The sequence below is a fragment of the Apus apus genome, chromosome 1, assembly GCF_020740795.1.
Source record: "Apus apus isolate bApuApu2 chromosome 1, bApuApu2.pri.cur, whole genome shotgun sequence".
Taxonomy (NCBI): Eukaryota; Metazoa; Chordata; class Aves; order Apodiformes; family Apodidae; genus Apus; species Apus apus.
The window spans coordinates 163676982-163696013 of NC_067282.1; the positions used below are offsets into that span (position 1 = coordinate 163676982).

Sequence of the window (19032 nt, forward strand, 5' to 3'; positions counted from 1 at the left end):
CTTCTTCCTGGAACAAAAGACTTTTCCCAGACTACTTTTCTTTTTTTCTTGTCCAGTTAGTAATTTGTATCCTTTCACAGAAGGATACACCATGCAATATGAAGCCAGATTCAGTAGCTAGGACTGTGATTTTTGTCTAGGACCCTATGAGAGATTCAAGATTAAAAACATCTTCTCACACATTATGTCTCTTCCAGGCACATTTCATGTCATGCAAGGCCTGGACAATGTCATCTCATGGTTGGTAGAGCCCAGAAATAAAAATAAATTTATAAAATATGGTTCAAATTAAAATCTTGTGAAGAATTTATGTTGTCTTTTAATTGCCCAGTTTGGTATCTGCCTGTTTTTTTTCTTCTACCTGTTCCTTTCCCCTTTTTAAATGACAAAAGTGAAAATCAGGAGAGGTAGGGAAAGAAAGGGAAAAAGATGAGAACATTTCTAAATCCTGAAACTCTTATCCTGGCTACAAGCTTAAGGTGCACAAAATGTTTCCACGCTTGGTTGTAGGTTAGTCCTTCATCTGTGCTTTAAATCCAGTCCTGCTTCATCCAGTGTAAAACAATGCTCAAGGGCACCTCAAGATTCTCCTAAGAGCCCAAAGGAGTTTTCAGTTGTGCAGCACCTCTAAAGAGCTGATAAAGTGTGTATGGGACAAAGCTGTATCCAACAGGTGATTCCAATCTGCATCATGGTTCATTAGAAAGACTGGCTCAGGTGCTGTGGTACTAGGTGTGCTATGGTATACCCTGCACAAGTTGTGTGTGCTGGGGTGTGACTGAGCAACCCAGGGTTGAGAGCACATAAAGACAAAATGTCAAAGTATGTACTGTACCTACAGTTTGCTTCTGGGGTTATACAGTTTTGGTTGGGGTTTTTGTTTGGCTTTACTTTTTTCAAAAAGAAAATATTCACAGTAGGGGAAAGAAAAGGAAGTACTTCCTTTAGTGAACCTATAAGAAGGCTTTAACAGAAGAAAGGAGTGTTTTTGCAAGACTTCTTTCAGCCCACAGGTTGGGTATGCACAGGATATATCACATTGTGGGAAAAAAATGTATGTTGCTCTGTTACAGAGGTGTAACTGAAAAGAAACTTCTCACATCGAGATACCCTCTGAGCAAAAACTGTAAATGAAACCTGACCAAGAAAACATGTTTTATTCAAACCCATGTCTACTGTACAGTATCTCAACTAGTTAGTTTATGGGGGATACTAGGCAAAATTGTGCATGATTGTTATAGCTTCTGTCTGTCAGAACACAAGTCAAAGTTCTTTAGGGCTTTGTGCAAGTCAGTGCAAAAGCACTGGCTTAAGACACTGCAGTTACTTTTGATTAACAATCTGCACTTAAATCGAGAAAAATATTTGGGGAACACAACTATAATACAAGTGTTTGTAGTTAAACTCAACAAAATGATTTTCTTAAAGAGAATATAAGTAACTTTAAAAAAAAAACTTAAAAAATATATTTTTTGAAAAAAGATAGCAAGACTGTTCCTGTTAAGTTTCCCATTCAGAATTTCTCTGCTTGCTACTGTTTAGGCAATGAATATTCATGAACATAAACATGATTTGTAACATCTGTATACCAGTGGTAGAGTGTTAGCAAGACATTTACACTCTTTTGTTTGGGATATATATATGTATACAAAAAGAGAAACTTTCCCTTGTGATCTTCTCCAGAGATGATTTCACAGTCCAAATCTGGCCTCAAAAAATTATAATGTATATCACATGATTCCACAAGAGTAGAAGTGGAAGCAGAGTGTCTCTCAGCCCACAGCCACAGCCCTCTAGCATGCCAGAAAAGAGAAACAAAAGTTTACTCTGTGAATCCCTTTAGCAGCCTTCACTTCTCCTAAAATTTAAAAGACAAAAAAAAAAAAAAAAAAGACCGCCTCTGGATTTGTCATTAGATACAAAGTCCCATCTTCTGAGCTCAAATTCCCTTCTAAATGTAATTTCTGTATTCCACTTAGCCCAGCTGAGTTAGATGAGGTGGTGGGGCTTGTCACATGAGCAAGTCACACTGATTTACTCAATCATTCTTTAATAATCCCTTATAACCCACATGAAGTCTATTATTTCAGCTTCCTCCTCCTTGTTTTGCTTCATCTTAAATTGTAAACTTAATTAACTAATTTAAACTAATTCCTACTCTTTTCTGACAGGTCCCACAGGTTTAAATTTCTACTTTCAGTTAAACTAAGAGCTTATCTCAGTGGAAAGTTCCTCGAGGTAGAAATCTAATTTAAACTACTGCATTAACAACAGCTAGGAAGGGTAAGACTAAGTTCAAGACTTCACCATGTGAGGTGTGTTCTGTGATGAACACTTTTAATAAAGACTACAAAACAGCAGCCACCTGTGACCTGACTGCAGTATCTTTCTAGGCATCTGGTTCCCAGCTAAACCTCTTACAAAGTTTGATCAGCTAGATAATATCCTTCCCAAATGTAGCTGTGCATATACATACCTGAACATCTCAACTATTGATGAGTTATTTAAAGATACCTGACCAGCACAGCAGAGCAGCATCTTGCTTAGTGGCTTTGATCCACTTTATCTTCAAGTCACTTTGTTCCCCTGCACTGTTTGCATGTAAGAGTTTAAAATTTTTTTATAATGCTTTTTCTCCAGCTTATCACTTCCCAGTTTTTCTTTTCTGGGCTAAAACAGAAAGCAAAGAATTGCATGTTTCTGCAACACCCAAGTTTTATTTTTCCTAAGTGAGCTGCATGTCTCAGGTTCCTACCCAACATACAATTCTCTACAGCAGCTCAAAAGAAGCTCTAATTTGTCTATTGACTTTCAGCAGTTCAAATGCTAGCATGAAGTAAAGTGGTAATTAAAGGTCAGTCACTCAGCTGGTGATCTTTTCTGACTCAGAGGTGAGAGAGAACTCACAAATTCAGGATTCATAGAAACTGAAATGTATGGAGTTATAAAGTAATGATGGTAGAAGGCACAGGATTACAGAATAGTGAAACGCTTTTTATCACTTGCCTGTGTGGAATGAAATAGTCTGTGATGAACCAAAAGGCTTCCATGAGCAATCTGAAGTTTTACTGCAAACATACATCCCTGAGATTAAAAGCAATCTTCCTGTGGTTATTTTGTTTGATTTTTTTTATTTTTTTTTTAGACCAAACTGTGCCTTGTGCTACTGTGGTCTACTATGTGACTGCAGTCAGCATATCCAGGAGTCTGTCCAAATTCTTTGGAAGGAGAACTCTTATTGAGCATTAATCTTTGTTAACTGAAGCATTCCTCTTCTGGGATGAGGGCAGTTGCCAATGTGCTGAAAAATGCCACTAAAAATTTCATCTGTCATATTCCTAAATCTTAATCTGAGAAATTTCACATTCATGCTTCTCAGTCAGCATGAAAACACTCCATCTCAATCTCTGTAGAGATAAGATAGGTAGGCTTGAGTGGAACACTAGATTTTCTTCTTGTCCTCAAGTGTTGCTACATACAAAATACAGATTCTTTGCAAGATGGAACTACATGCTATGAACAGTCAAATTGCTCCAGTTATCCTACTGTGTCCATGTTTCAGATTGTCTCAAACCCCCTCTTCTGGAAAGCCTGTAAAAGAAAGATTAATGGCAAATAGGAAGCTTTAGAAAACACAGACATCTGGAAGTAAAGATATGATAGTGGTGTAAGCCACAGTGGAATAAAACATTTGTTTAATGCAACTTTTAGACGCAAAAGCCAGTCAATAGGGAAAGACAGCCAGCAATTTAATGGCACACGTTTGTTTATGTAAGGTCTGCTGTGCAGAAGAGCCATCCAATTTAGTTTGCAAACTCTCCAAAACAGCAGGTGCTGGGTGTGCTGAACTGTCAGAGCACCCGGTTCCTAGGGGCAAATATACGTCATCACTCACATAATCCTTGAACCTCTTCTGTCTGGCTGATGATCTTTGTCACCTGCATAAGACCCTTCTTACTCAGCTTCTTGCAGCAATGCAGGGCCAGATAGGGACAGGGAGGAAACCAGCAGCACTGATCTCACAGGGATGACCCAAATCTGCTCCTTACTCCTGCCCAATACAAATCCTACACCATATCTCATCTGGATGTGCAGCTTCTGCACTATGACAATATATGACATAAATTGCTGCAAAAATTCAAGTGTGGGTATGCAATAGTGTTGATATAAAAAGACAGTAGTTTTTAATGTTGTGAGCTATTTTGCTGGTGATGTTTACATTGTGCTGATTTTAATTACCCGCTCAGCAGGTTGAAATATTTTCTGCAAGATTGTCTTTCTCTTTACCCCTGTAAGTCTGTTTCTAATTGAAGCTGATATTAAAAGGAAGTGACTTTTTTCCTAATGCCGTTTCATGCAGTGCATTAGTATTCTCAAACATCTTTGCTTGTATAGTTGCATTGTCAGTAGGTAACAGAACAAATATAAGGACAATGTTTCTTAGCTTGCTGGTTTGCAAACAGCATTGCAACATGAGAAGGATCTCCAAACTCATTTGTACTATGTGGTCCTTTAGTGAAGAACAGAAGTTCAGCTCAGAATTTTGTGGACTTTCTAAAAATGAAAAGACTTTATCTAATAGATGACTGGATAATAGAAAGTATATTAGAATATCAAGAAATCACACTGATGGATGGAAGCTTGCCAGCTACTGAATTTACCTTGTGTTAAAGTTAAATCCAATATAACTGTGTGTATGGGTGAGGTTTGAGAGACCAACTGTGAATTGCCAAATATTTGTCACAGTTCTATAATACAGTGAGTCAGCTCCATTTTCATTCAAGCCAATATAAGTCAAAAACATTTAGCTTTTGCAGAACTGAATGATAAAATGAAGGATTATTCTATGAGGAAAGAAAATTAACTGTTGCATAATAAACAGGTATAGGAGTTTCAGGCATTTAAAACTCAAGAAGACTCAAGACCACCTGCCATCTTCATTATAAACCCTTTCATTAGGACATAGTCCTATAAAAAGGTCTTTGTTTACTGTCAGAGAAACAGAAACATCCCTTTCCTAAATTCAAATAAAGAGTGAGGAACCACTCTTTAAGACATTGCTACTGAGCACTATAAGATTATGTATTAGAATATTATGGCACTTCTAGCATCCTATTAGATAAAGAAATAGAGAAGCAACTTTGGAGCCTGGTGTGATAAATGAGCCAAAAAGATCTCTTTGCAAGACATCTTTATATATGTGAAAGAACCACAGCTGAATCTACTTCTTTTTGAGATGAAGACTAAAGAATTGAAATTGTCCGAGGTTTCCTCTTGCAAAAGTTGTCTGTTGCACAAACAAGCACTTGTGTTTGTATGAAATCCTACAGCAGTGGGGAACATCAGATCCAGTCTCATACACCCAGTTGCAAGCTTATGATTTAATTAATCTCAGCTGTAATGTGTGTATTCAGATTGGGAGGGAGGGTACACATACACAAAAAGAGGAAGGATGCAAGAAAACTGCACAGGGGCAACACTGCAGTTAGTAAATTTCTAGTGTAAGCATGAGTGTAACAGACAAAACCCTTTGTTCAAAATCCTCCCAGTTGATTTGAAACTTTCCCATTCATGTAATTAAAAGGAAAAAACAGATTACCAATAACGATCAAATGGTTTAGCATCTTCTATAAGTTCCACTTTATCTGTGAGAATGAGAGTGTTTTGTTTTGGTTTTGTTCATTCCAGAATATAACAGAAAATGCCAGTGACGAGAAATAGCAACTTTCTAAATGTATTAGGATGGACTGTAGAAGTTTTATTGTTTTACATTGAGCAATGACAAGTTTCTCAAAAGCACTGAGATTCCCAGCAGATAACAGACAACTGAAACTGAACACTGAAGCAAATGTATCATAAATTATACCTCTTGGTCAGTACATGTTTCAAACCACCGAAGGAGCCAATTTAGGAGAATTTCAAAGACTGAAACAACTCCTTCCCGAGGCTTTAGGTATACCACACATTTCTAGGGTAGTACATGGGGTCTCGGTGTTACCCATCTCTTTGAGAAACAGTGCTAGAAGGAACGGGGTACATTTCCATTTTAAAGGCAAGAGAATCTCTCTGTTTTGGTGGGGTTTTTCTGTGCTGTTTTTTTTTTACTTTGCTGAAAGGACAGTGCTGACCCCACAGGGAATAGAAGCGACTGTAAGACCCAGCCTGCAAGGAAGGAGTTGCTGCCTTTTCTGGTGTCAAGCAGTCAAAAATCTTCTCTTGGAAGGAAGTCAAAAGTGCAACGCATAAATCAGATAATTTCATTATATAAGCAGGATCTCAGTAGAAATGTTATTGCCGGTCCTCTCTGCTGAGTAAAAAGTCTAGTTTCATCTCCTTGCACAAAGACATAATAATAAGATTCTCCGTTCCACAAACACGTTTCTCACAGAAGTCCAGCTGAGACTGCGGTAAACTAGAAAAAGCAGCGAATACATTTAAAAATTACTTTTAAACTTCCTCTTGTTTCATTCCCCTTGCCTTCTGTAACATTTCTGTCTGCATGAAAGTTTTCCACCATCTCTTGAGAGCTATTCTTGGGCTTTATCTTTCCAGAAGTGCTTATATCACATGCTAATTGGCTTAATTAACTAGAAGACACAGCTCCAACAAAAGCATTTCCTATCTAGTCAATGTGACCATTAAAAAGTGATTTGCATTGCATTTGGAACAGCAGACACTTAGCTTGTGAAAGGGGCTAATGAAGCATGTGTTCTGGGCGCACAAATCAGGTGCTAGAGGTGTAGAAAGCAATACACAGTCCCTCTGCAGAAGGAATTTAACTAGTGGTTTTCCAATAAAGATTGACATACATTTTTTTCGCAATGATAAAATAATTAAGAGAAATGGAGAACATTTCCTCAAGCAATTTGACAATTATAAGATGAAACGTGGTCTTTGTTTGTAGTAATTCATGGAAGTGATTCAGCATGTCCTAGGTCAGAAAGATATTCTGTAAGCTACATACTGAAAGCGGAACTTGGAAGGGCAAGTACAGCGTTCAAGTGTAGCTAATGACCTGCAGAGACAAACCTGCACAAACACAGGGCTCTGCTCTCATGCGCAGCAACAGTGGAGCACCCCAGGCACCAAATAAGGGCACGGAGTCAAATTAAATTTAGGTCACATGTAAGTGCCAATATACAAAAATATAATCCTGTAAATCTCCACACAGACACCTTTTCTGATCCCCACATGCCTCTGGAAGCTGCAGGAGACTGATGGTGCCTCTCAAGGTCTGGCGAAGGGCTGCCTGGGTGCTTTACTGTGTTCCTTCCTTGCCTCTGATCCTGATGCTCAATTCAAATTGGGAGGTTTTAGATTTATATATTTGGTAGTGTCTGGAACAATACAAAGCTTCTGGTCCTGCTCACATGTTTATTTCTGCCAGCTAAGATGTCTTGTGTGGATCCCTAACAGTAAGCAGAACTTTGCTGGAGGTGTGAAATGTCAGTTCTGCCAGGCCTGGCATGAGCTCCTTCAATAAATATGTTATCTCCTCAAAAGCATCATTAAACTCTTCCTCAATAGTTTGTTTCTCTCAACAATGCATCTGCTCAGGAAGATAATTTTTTAAAGGGAAAAACCTTGTGTTTGGTTTGGGGTTTTTTTGAGAAATTGTGACGTTTCCAACTTTTTCTCTGCATGCTTAGTTTTCTTCCATTTCTAATAGGGGGAAGAAGATCATTCCCACAAAACCCTGAACATAACCATTCACCTTCTATTAACTGTGGCTTTTCTTTCAGTGACAATACCACGGTTTCTGGCAGCACACCAGCTTGTGCACCTGTGTCCAACTTAAAATGAATAAATGTTTCGTTTGCTTTTGGACTGGTGGTTAATTCATCTTCTGTTGCAATGAAGTCCAAAAATTCCTGTTTCTTCACTCTCTCTTCAGACTCTCCTGGCACCAGTAAACCCATAGAAAGTGATGTAATTACTTGAGAGTTTTTGCATTTTCTCTAAAGACCAGGCATTGTGTTGCTTATTGCAATGTGTGGAACTGTTAAATGTATGCTGATTTTCATCTCTACATGCTTTCCTTTTCCCTTATTGCAGTAATCATATTTTGAGTCTTCTGTGTCAAAATTGTCTTTACCTCTTTGAAGTAAATATCTAAGTACATTTTTAAAGAGTTGAAACTGGATCTCATATTAATTACTGTCTTCTAATTCAGATTTCAAATATTATTTGCTATATGGAAACTTAACCACCAAAATTTGAGGTGTTTTAGCCCTCTGTAAGTCAGAAAATTTTGTATCTTCACTTTTCATTCTGTAAGTAAAACACCTCTCATTTCATCTAACATGGAGCCAAGCATTCCTCCAGTTCTGTGAGAGTTTCACAGCCGGCCAGAGTTTGTGGAAGAGAGTCAAGTTCTGTTAAATTTACTCCATATCTCTCTAGGATTTCAAACATTTTAAAATAATTTTATTTATTATTCAATTGCTTTGTGGGGTTTTTTTAGTTTGCTGTCCTCCTGCCATCCTGCAGCAATTAGGGATCAGAAAAATTACAGTGCTTGACAAATGTCTGGTTTAGGCTCTAACAACCCAGTCATTAACACTTGATTGATGCATTTCCAAATCACCCAGTAATGTATTTCTTGATCCAGATCAGTCACTGTGATACAAACACTGTTTCATAAAATTAAGAGCATGCACCATGGTGTTAATGCTGGGTTTTACACTGTGGAAGTTTTAATCTTGCACTACAGTCTCTAAACTTGACATTTTTGTGTAGTCAGATCATGACCTCGGCTCCTGGGGTGCAAGCTAACAGCACAGCACAATGGGAGCCTCAGCAGCACATGGTGCCTTCCCTCTGGCTCTTGCAAGAGTATCTCAAGTGTGTGACTCCCTGCTAGTTTAGAGGAGTTTCAAAAAAGGAACTATGGTCAAAGATGAAGGTGTGTAACATGGCATTTTTGCCCATACACAATGGTATAGGACTTCTTGATATTAAATTTAAATTGAAAAACAAATTTTGCATTTTCTGTTATGTTTCTCATTAGTCTGTCAATTTTTTCCTTGCTTACATGTTTCAGAGTCTAGAATAGTATCATCACAATAAGATTCGGGTCTGAATGCCATTTTAGACATACATTTATTCGATTTCAGTATATGTTTAAATTTACTTTTAAATCCAAAGAATGAAAATGTTCTTTAAATATTACCAATCTACGTTTTCCTGTGAAGTATGTAGCTATATTGTGATTTTAATCTTTGAAATCGCTGTTATAGATGGGAAGAATGTTGCAGGTTGACCAAAGAACATTTTACTTCAGAAACCTTGTCACAAAAATGTGAATGTAATTATTCTCAGAGTGAGAAACCTGACATGTAGGAGGAGAGCATCTATTTCCACTTTGTCTCTTCTGCAGAAAACAGTTTATTGTACTTCATTCTCTCATTTACAACGTAGATGTGGAAATCTATTTTAATATGCTTAGGGTCAGGAACTGGGAAGAAACACCTATGAGCAAAAATTTAATGTCACTATGAATTCCCATCCTAACCCTATTTTCGAATTTGTGAAAGTCCTCAATGTTTGACTGAAAGGTCAGGAAGATTTGAAACCTAACCGAGAGGAAATTGCTGTTTGCAGCTTTGATGAGGAAAGTGTAGCTTGTGGAAGATGATACCCTGGAAGACAGACATAAAAATATGTGTCTGGAAAGGCTCTCAAGGGATCATTTATCTTGTTTGTTTCTAGTGGGTGAAAGCCACCTATTAGTAGGACGGGATGTCAAGCTTCCCCAGAGTTGTGTTGGCTCTGTGCCAACTTATCACCTTCTGTGACTTCATTTTTGCATGAAAGCATCCTGATACAGTAAAGCCCAAGTGCCCCTGGATGCGCAGGCGATGGATTCAGTGGGGGATGAGGACAAAGGGATGGCAGCCTCATGAGCAGCATCCAGGATCCATAGAACAAGCTGAACTGGAACAGGCTGAAGTGAGCACTCATCCTATATTAATGCTCATCTTCCCCCTGGCTTTGTGCGCATAACTCTATTCAGTGAAGGGCTGTTTGCTGGGAGTTACTGTGCTGGAAGACAGTCTAAAAAAAATATGGATGGAAGGTGTGGAACCCTGTGCCTTTGGAGCCGGAGTGTATATAGAAACATGGGAGGCCTTGCAGGTAGGTTAGAAAAAGCTGGTTTTCTATAATGATCAGTCATCTACTACACATACCACTGCAAATGTCAATCTTTCCATCCCTTGTTAGATGGTCCTGCAACACCTCCCTTTCTTACTCTCAGAGGACCGCTCTGCAGATTTTCTCTGAACCTCACAGGTATTCTGACTGGATCTGGGGAACAGAATTTGTGGATTTTGAACAGGAAACTTCCATTTGTAAACTAAATCCATGTGCAAATGCTAAAATTTATATTCTGTGGGGATCTAAATGGGTCTCCAAGGTCTGCAAGCTTAGAATACTGGAAAATTGCTAGAAACCTGGCAAGGTGATGTCGTCACCATTCTGCAGCTCCTGTGGTATAACACAGCCTGAGTTTTCTAGAAGGGAAAACAATCCATATCAAGGTTGTACAATAAGGCTCTGTCAAGCACTTCCATTTTTGAGAAGCTACAGTGCTTTGAACTGGAGTAAGCAATGAGGTTAACAGGTCTCCATGGAATCTTAGACCATAGCTGGATAAATTTCAGTGGACCAAGAGCAACCTCAAGTTCAACACTTTGATTTCATAGTTTTCTTTTTCAGTAAGACTTTTAAAGTCCAGATAGGACTTTTAAAACTATAATAATACCACACGTGGTTACACGTATATATGCACAAATCTGAAGTCTGAAAGAAGGGAAACCAGCAAACAGAATCTAAGCTTCTTTTCTTGGCAAATGTAAGGATTTTACTTTTCCTTTAATACAACTGAAACATTCCTTAGTTAATGTGGGGTGGTAAATTTAAAAGTTGATGCCTTGAAGGCTTTATATTCTGGTATTCAAAATTTGCTTTATATAGTTATAAAGATATTGTGCCAATGGGTTGATTTTCTACTTCTTTCTACTTATTACTACAATAAAAGGAGCATTTGTACAAAGAATAAATAAATCCTTAATTTAGCTTCCTGGCAAAAATGTGTAAGAACTAGACTAGATTGTTTATACTTGTTTGTAATAGAAAACGTACTGGTGTCCTTGCTACATGCCATATAAAAGATATTAAGATCAGGAAAATCCCTTATATTTTCCACTGAGTAAAGGAGTTTATAGGTCACACAGAGAAGAACTACATCCTCATCAATTCACTCTTCCTTTTGCGTAGGCTGTACAGGAAATCCTGGACTGGTAGGAATTCAGGTAGGAATGCTGATTACTTGGCTGGTGATCAATTTTCACACTAACAAAGGAAAACCTAAAAATATTTCAAGAAAACTGTAACAAATTCTTGAAGAGTATGCAAACAGAACTCCATGAAATGAACATCTTTCATAATGCTCAGAAAATCTCCCTTCAGTTGTTACCTAACTTCAGGAGGAACCCGAACTGAGGAATTCAATCACTTATCTTTGTTTCTTAAAAAATTACAAAAATATTTGTAAATGGTCAGAACTTTAAAACTAACACGTATCCTTCATGCATCCTTGGTAGAAGTGGTTATGAAATATCACCACAACGTTCTTGTCTACATCTTGCTAACATGCAGCACTTCATATATCAGGAAAGTCAAGGTGATTTTCCTGGTGCATGGAAGTTGTTTAGTACAGAAGGCAGAGCCCCACACTTTGTGAACTCCATCCCTTTCTTCCTCTGCCAGTATTTTCTGCATTAAGGTGCAGCACTACAAGATCACATTTGGCAGTTTTCCTCGAAATGCCAGTACCTGGAGTCAAGTGGTTACAAGAGAATCTCTCCCGCTTTTTTTAACAACTATTTCCCCACTTAAACAGAAACTGAGCTGAACCATGCAGTTCAGGAAGCAGAAGACAAATCAATTAAAAACTTTTTCATTCTCATCATTAAAAATATGGATGCCTGAGAGCAAGACAGGTCTCTGGAGTGGAACAGCTCCTCCTTAGGTGTTTCACAGTGTTAGTGCAGAAGGGCAATGCAAAGGGACTCTCTCATGCCCAGTAAATACAAAAAAAGTGTGCTCAAACACTAGCCCTGGATTTGTCACAGGAATTATTAGGAAAAAGAGCAGACAGAAAATGCATTCTAAGAAAACCCAACATGTGTTTTCAACACTGTTCCCTCCCTCCGTGTATCAATATTAAAATAGGTTTTCGTAAGGGAGTAGGAAGTGGGAAGAAAAAGGCTCCTGATGTTAGTATGTAATGACTTTTAAATTCTTATTAATGATTAATACAATGGATTTAAATGGAAATATATTCCTTGCCTGCCAGTATTACCTCATGTCATATTCAATAAAGAGCAGTGGGAATATTTACTAAAACAATACAATGAGACAAGGTGGCTTTTTTGTCCAGAAATTAAAAAATGAAATTGAAAATGAAAATAGAGAACATAGGAAAACTGAATGGAAACATACTAGGACTTTGCCTAAGTTGCAACTTTCATCAAATCCTGACATGTTTGTAAAAATGGTGAAATGTACCTCTTGACACAGGAGAATCAATAGCAGGAATTCATCATTCTGTGTGATTCAAAGCACTGGGCTACAAGGTATGTATTTATACAGCATGACAGTACAACCACAGTAATTGTTGGAAATTGAGTAATTATATTCAAGGAGATTTGACTCAAACATGTTGCCTCTCATCTTTAACGCCCACTGAGTTGGCTTAGAGTTTTCCTGTTAGAGATAATTACTTAGAAAACTTTGTGTGTGTAGAGAGTACAATGTGTAAAAATAGATACACTAACTGGAAACAATTCTCCTTTCCATTCTGTTCAATTATTTTGGTTTACATTTGCTATGTTCCAAATGGTCAACATCTTTTTTTCATTAATTAATTAAATCAGTCTTGCTTTTGTTTTCTGTTCTAGCTAAACAAAGTCTAAAAAGTTTCCATTGTTGCTGTTGCTGGGTTTCCAAAACATCCTGTGGTATGTCTGATCCACTATATATTTGGCTATTTTTTGTGTGCTTGCTTTGAATGTTCAGTCTGCATATCATGCAGTGTTCTCTCTGGCATCAAATGTCTGAATTTCCTTGCTAGCCTCTCTGCTATTGGTTTGTGGCATACTAATTTGATCATGACATCAATAGAAATATTAAGTGTGTATATTACACATAGCAAATTTATCTTGCAAAGAAGTCTGGGGTAAATATGTTTCAGAAATGTTTACTACAGCTATTTCATTTTCAAAACATATTTCTTTGTCTGTGTTTGAGCATATTTTGAGTACATGTTCCATAAATACTTCAATAAATGATCTTCATTAAATGAGTAGTTACAACTGTCAGTTTTTATCAGATGCTCTAATAGTTGCCAGAAATATAGTTAATAATTCATATTACATCATTAATCCCCTCCTTCAATTTACCATTCTTGCTGTTGTAGCTCATGATCCAGTAAAATATTCCCCACTTTTTCCTATAATGAAATGCCTCATGACCTAAACAGGATTACAGTAGCAAGGCTAAGCAGATGAGCCAATGTCTGCAGAAACAGATCTAGCTTTGCTGCAGAAACTATCCAGTCAGAAAACAAAGCAGAGGAAAATAAAAATAATAATTCCATACCATTTGTGAGCCATCTGCAGGCCAACAGGTATCCCCTGAATAAATTAATGTGTTTTTCAAGACAAAAAAGATGAGAGATAAATACCATCTGCTAGTACAATTCACATAGGGGGGAATTCAGCACAAAGCAATGAAACAGAACCAGGTGGGCATCTTGCAGTCTGATATTTAGATAAGGTTTAAATTAGATATATGTCATTCCTGTATTTTACACCTACGAGTGGAATTCACACAAACCAAATAAAAAGTGGAATTCACCAATTAATATGTCACAATGTTTTCCCGTTCTTCTAACTAGCACATACACATTCAATGAAAAATACTCTCTTTAAAAAGAAAGATGGCCTTGTCCAGCAAAGGGAAACGCTTTGTAGTGTTCTTCTGATAGTGTTTACTGAAGCAGGCTTGTTTTGTTATGGAAAATGATTCATTACTTGTGTGCATTTTAGGGCATCTTCTTAGCAACAAATTGTACAGGTAAAAAAGCCTGCCATTTTAAAGCCACAGCCAACTACAGAATTTTTAGGAACTGAATGTAAACATTTCTAGTATCACTTTCAATACATTGATTAGACACAAAAAGAATGACAAAGAACTTTAACATATTACTAGGGCTGTAGCTAACTTCCATAACAAGTATCAGGGATTTCAGGTGTTCACTGACAATTTGTGTTTTACATAAAACTGCCTGTTTAGAATAATTTTCCTTGGTTTTGGGGAAAGCAGAACACTGGAATTCATGTTGCTCAGTACATCACTGTTTTATTTTTGTAGGCCATAAAAAATTAGGAAAGTGACTGTGTATATGGGCATTGGAAATTTGCAAGTCTAAAACTGTTTGCAAGAGGCACAGGCATTCTCAGCATCTACAAAACAAATTTCAGATTTCTTTTCTATATGAAAGCTTATTTAGATTACTTGAAAACATATTTTACAAATTTTTACTTTAGCTGGAAAATGGTACTTATCTCCAACACTCTATTATCACACAACTGAAAAAAAATAAGCCAAAAAGAACAGGTGAAAAGTCCATGGAAGTTAAATATTAAAGATAAAAATGACATTTCTAATACAAAAGGATAGTTTCCCCGAGGAGATGTTTCAGGAGATAAGGTCAGTTTTTGAAGAGCACTTTAAAGAACATTTAATTTTGAAGAAGATTGTCAGAATGTAAATGTAGCGATAATGCAGATAGTGTACATCCAAGGTGCTTTTCTGCCAGCAGAGATTTATCACACAGAATAATACTAACCTGTCTGAACAGAAATTGTGTTTATTTTTTTATTTTGTAGTTTTTTATAAGAATATCCTCTAAGCAACTTGGAAATGACAACACGCATTGCAATGTTCAGTGGCAAGCCTGTGCATTTGCTGTTCTAGGGAAGCACTCTAGTTCAATAAGAAAACACTCTGAACCACCATATTGCAAAGTGCACTTCTATTATAATTTGTAAAGTGTCACTTCTAGAAGACAGAGCAAGTCCTGCAACAACATTCTTGGTAAAGAAAAATACAGCTAGAGACAATAAAAAATCTTCCATTCCTTGCAATGAAAGCTTGGCTGATTTTAGACAGTATTTTAATTTAGCTCCTAGAAGAGGTCCAAGCACATACTTCAGTTTTGGTAACATATGATGCATGTATCTTTCTAGAAAAATTAATTTCATTTTTCATACTGAGCTCTGTCTGTCACTGCTGATATACAGCAATGCTCACAAACTTCCCCAGCCCTCCAGAGTAGAAGTATGAGGGAAGTAAAAAGAGAATTAATGAGAAATTATCTCCAAAATGAAAACTGCAGTAAGGCTTCTTCAACCCATGTTTTCCAATGGATACACCAAAGCACATCTGTTCAGTCTGAATTCCACCCCCTTGTTCCAAGACGATAATTGTTGGCTGATATAACACTTTGTTTTAGTTTTAGTGATGGAGAAGAGATCTGATACTCAAACCTGGAAAATGTTCTAATTGAAGGTATTTGACTAAGACAGGGAGCCCTTAGATCACCAGTTCTTTTATTATGGTGTATTTGCGCTTCTATCTTACACTGTTTAACTATTCTCTCACCAGCTGGACATGGTCACCTACACGTATATAAAGTACAGGGAAAAAAAATACTGGCAGGTTAGTATACGAAGTGCACAACTTCCAGGACCTCAACAACTGCATGCCAGAAATCTCCTGGAACTGAGATACACAAAAAACCAAACCATCCTCAACATCAGCTGAGGACAGACATAGCTCTTAGAAAATTTCACAATGGAAGATGAGAACAGCTCCCTAAATGACTGAAAACTCCAATGCATTAATAAGGCTACTTGCTGCAATGACTGAACATATCAGATACAAATGAGGCTGATTTCCACAACTGGAATTACCCAGCATTTGGTGGCAGCACGTCCCAGGCACTAATTACATAAAAGAGCTGTACAGGAGCCATGCTTGACCTGCTTGCTCATCATCCACACACATGGTGCAAGCTGTTCGTTGTGACTCTTTGACAGTAAGAGAAAGCTCTTAGCCTGATGTCCTTGAAAACTTATCACAAGCAATGGGTGGGAGAACAGAAGTAATAAAGCTCTTTCTCCTTTATTCCTCTAGATCATGCTTCTGTCTCAAAAACTGAGACTGGATGCTCAGAGGATACACCTGCTCCTGCCCTGGACTACACAGGAGTACAGCCATATCAGGGCAGCACTTCACTGGAGTCAACTGGCGATGCTGCAAAGCATAAAATAATTTGGGATAGTACCATACTAACAGACTTAAGTGGCATCTGGGACCCAAGGTAGTAATACTGCTGTTTGACACGGTGTAAAGCGGATCTAGCTTTCCTTTTCTGAGCTGCAGAATCAGAACCTAAGGCTGGTCTCACCTTAACTGACCAAAGCCCAATTCATTAAGTTGACATTAACTTCTGATGAGAAATTGGTAAAGAAACCAAATGCTTATTGTGAACTATGATTTTCTTTTGCATGTATTCAGATTAGTTACAGCAGCTGGTTTGATGGACAAACATTACTTACGATACCACAACACTCCTATTTAGTTCAATAAAACTGTAGAACACTAATGTGTAAAAACATGAATGTTCATATATTTGCTCTTCCAGAAATTTAGATAAAATTTGCCAAGCAACATATGAAACCACAATATTTCAATAATACACTAGAATTGAATGAATAATTGTGATACATTTTACACTTAATAGGTGTTTTCTAAAAGTTAAATGCTATAACTCATAGGATTTTTTTAAAAAAAGTTTTCCTACTGACAACCTCTGGTATTATTTTCATTCTTCACTGAGATCCTATCTTCAGTTACATAATTTTCAAGTCCTGCTGGAAAATATTTTCAATAAAGGCACATTTAAAAATGTTTTCAGTAGGAATCCATTCTGAAAATACATAATAAATGGAATTGTAAAAATAAATACAAATTTATGTCTCATTTTCTACATTTATAGGTTCTGTATTGAATTAATGGGCTACACAGAAAGACTTATTAGTATTACCTTCTTCAACACATAGTGCAGGAATAAGGGATGTGCTGCCTGCAAAGTGATAAGTGGGAAACATACCTTTACAAAATTAAATTCTACGTTTTACAACACTCTAGAAAATTTCTGCACATGGAAAGGGAAGAAAGGGCAACAGGCTTACAGTAAAATCTTGCTAGGAAGATATTCTGGTTATGTATTGTATCAAATGTTGCTTTTTGAAGAAGTAAATTTTTCTTTCCATATTCATAGAACCAGTTATAATAGAATTCATGAGAATTTTACCATTGGAGTCAGTGAAAGCACAGGCTGTGACACCTGAGTTATTCCTAGGAATAATAAGTGTCATTTAATTCCGTATTACTGTAATCAGTGCTTTCACTGCTAAAGGACCAGCAAGCGGAGAAAAGAAAATTCTAAGTGTTTTAATGCATTTAAGACATATTATCTGAAATAAAAAATAAACAAGAAAGCCATTGGAACCTTCTCTTGCTATATGTCAGGAAGATTTCCATGACGAAACAGGGCTCACAATAATTTCTATGCTGTTCCACTTCAATACGCATAGATAAAGGAATGGTACACAATCTCTTTGCCCTCACATTTGCAACTGTCTTGTTACAAAAGGTATTAGGTCATCCACACTGTTTGTCTTCAGCAGATGCTTCTGTATCCAAGCCTGCTCCCATGGAAATCCACAGAAATTTGCCAGTGAGTCAAATGAAGACAACCCAGGTCTTCACTAAGTGTAGGTAACAGATTGGTTTGTATTAATATCTGTAAATGTTTTATTTATGGATGTTTTACATAATGCTGAATGCTTGGTCCCTCTTTTCTATCTAGAAAAATTACAATTATTCAAAGGATGTGGATGTTGTCAGAAAAGTGTTAATTTCCATTTCAATGCTATCTGAAAGTCTGATTTAGGACATGACCTTTTCTCCCTAAGTCATTATTTCAATAGCTGGTGTTTAGATAGATGACATTAAACTTGATTCATGTGATTAACCAGCGCAAATGGAAAAGTCATTCAATAAATAATCTTTTGGATACCCTCGTGAAAATTTCTCTCACTTCTGCAATACAGTTTGAGGATAAGCACAGGAACAAAGTGACACTTCTCAAAGTTTTTTTTTTAGTATCTTCTTCTTCTAAATACACTTAATCGAATTCTGCTTGCTAAAAGAAAAGTTGACTATCACTACAGAAGTGTAACTTTAAAAAGGGCAGTGACTTAAAAAAATAAATAAATGAGCAATTCCATAAAGTTGTTTTGGCCAGACGTTTTACTTAAATCAAGAATCTGTCTAGGGCTGATTTTAATGACATGCATTTTCACTACATGTCTCTGTACCATGATTCATATATTCAAAACTACAATTTCCAGGAAAGTAAGGATTTAGATGTTTTTATTTGCTTTTATTTATTTTTTTTAATCATAAACAGCATAGCAACGGTTTTGCTATTATCACTCTTATAACACTTCATAGTTAATATTAACTAATATGCTGAACATTTTTAAATGGGTAACACTGGGTTTATACGCTGTCATTGAGTACTTTGTGAGCTGTGTTCTTTGAATTGATACTCATGCCTTAGGATATTAAAAAGGTTAACAAATGGCACATCTGTCTAAGTAATGTACAGCTCATTCTACACTTTTACACATCTGTGTGCCCTCTTGATGACTTCAGCCTTTCTAAGACTAACAAATTAATTCAGGATTTATAGTTGAGAAACAGCATGGCTGCTTCTGCTGTCTGTCTTTATTCATTATGCTAATAATAGGAGGTGTAATAAACAACATTGATTTACAACTGTACATTTTAATTATTGTTTCTGAAGGTTTACGTAATAGAAGAGGTGAT

General features: G+C 36.9%; 1 protein-coding gene across 1 annotated transcript in view; it reads left to right on the forward strand.

Annotated features, from left to right (window-relative positions):
* The window catches only part of SLC6A15 (solute carrier family 6 member 15), a 1002329-nt gene that overhangs the window by 978807 nt on the left and 4490 nt on the right, over nt 1-19032 (forward strand). The gene's annotated exons all lie outside the window — the stretch shown is intronic.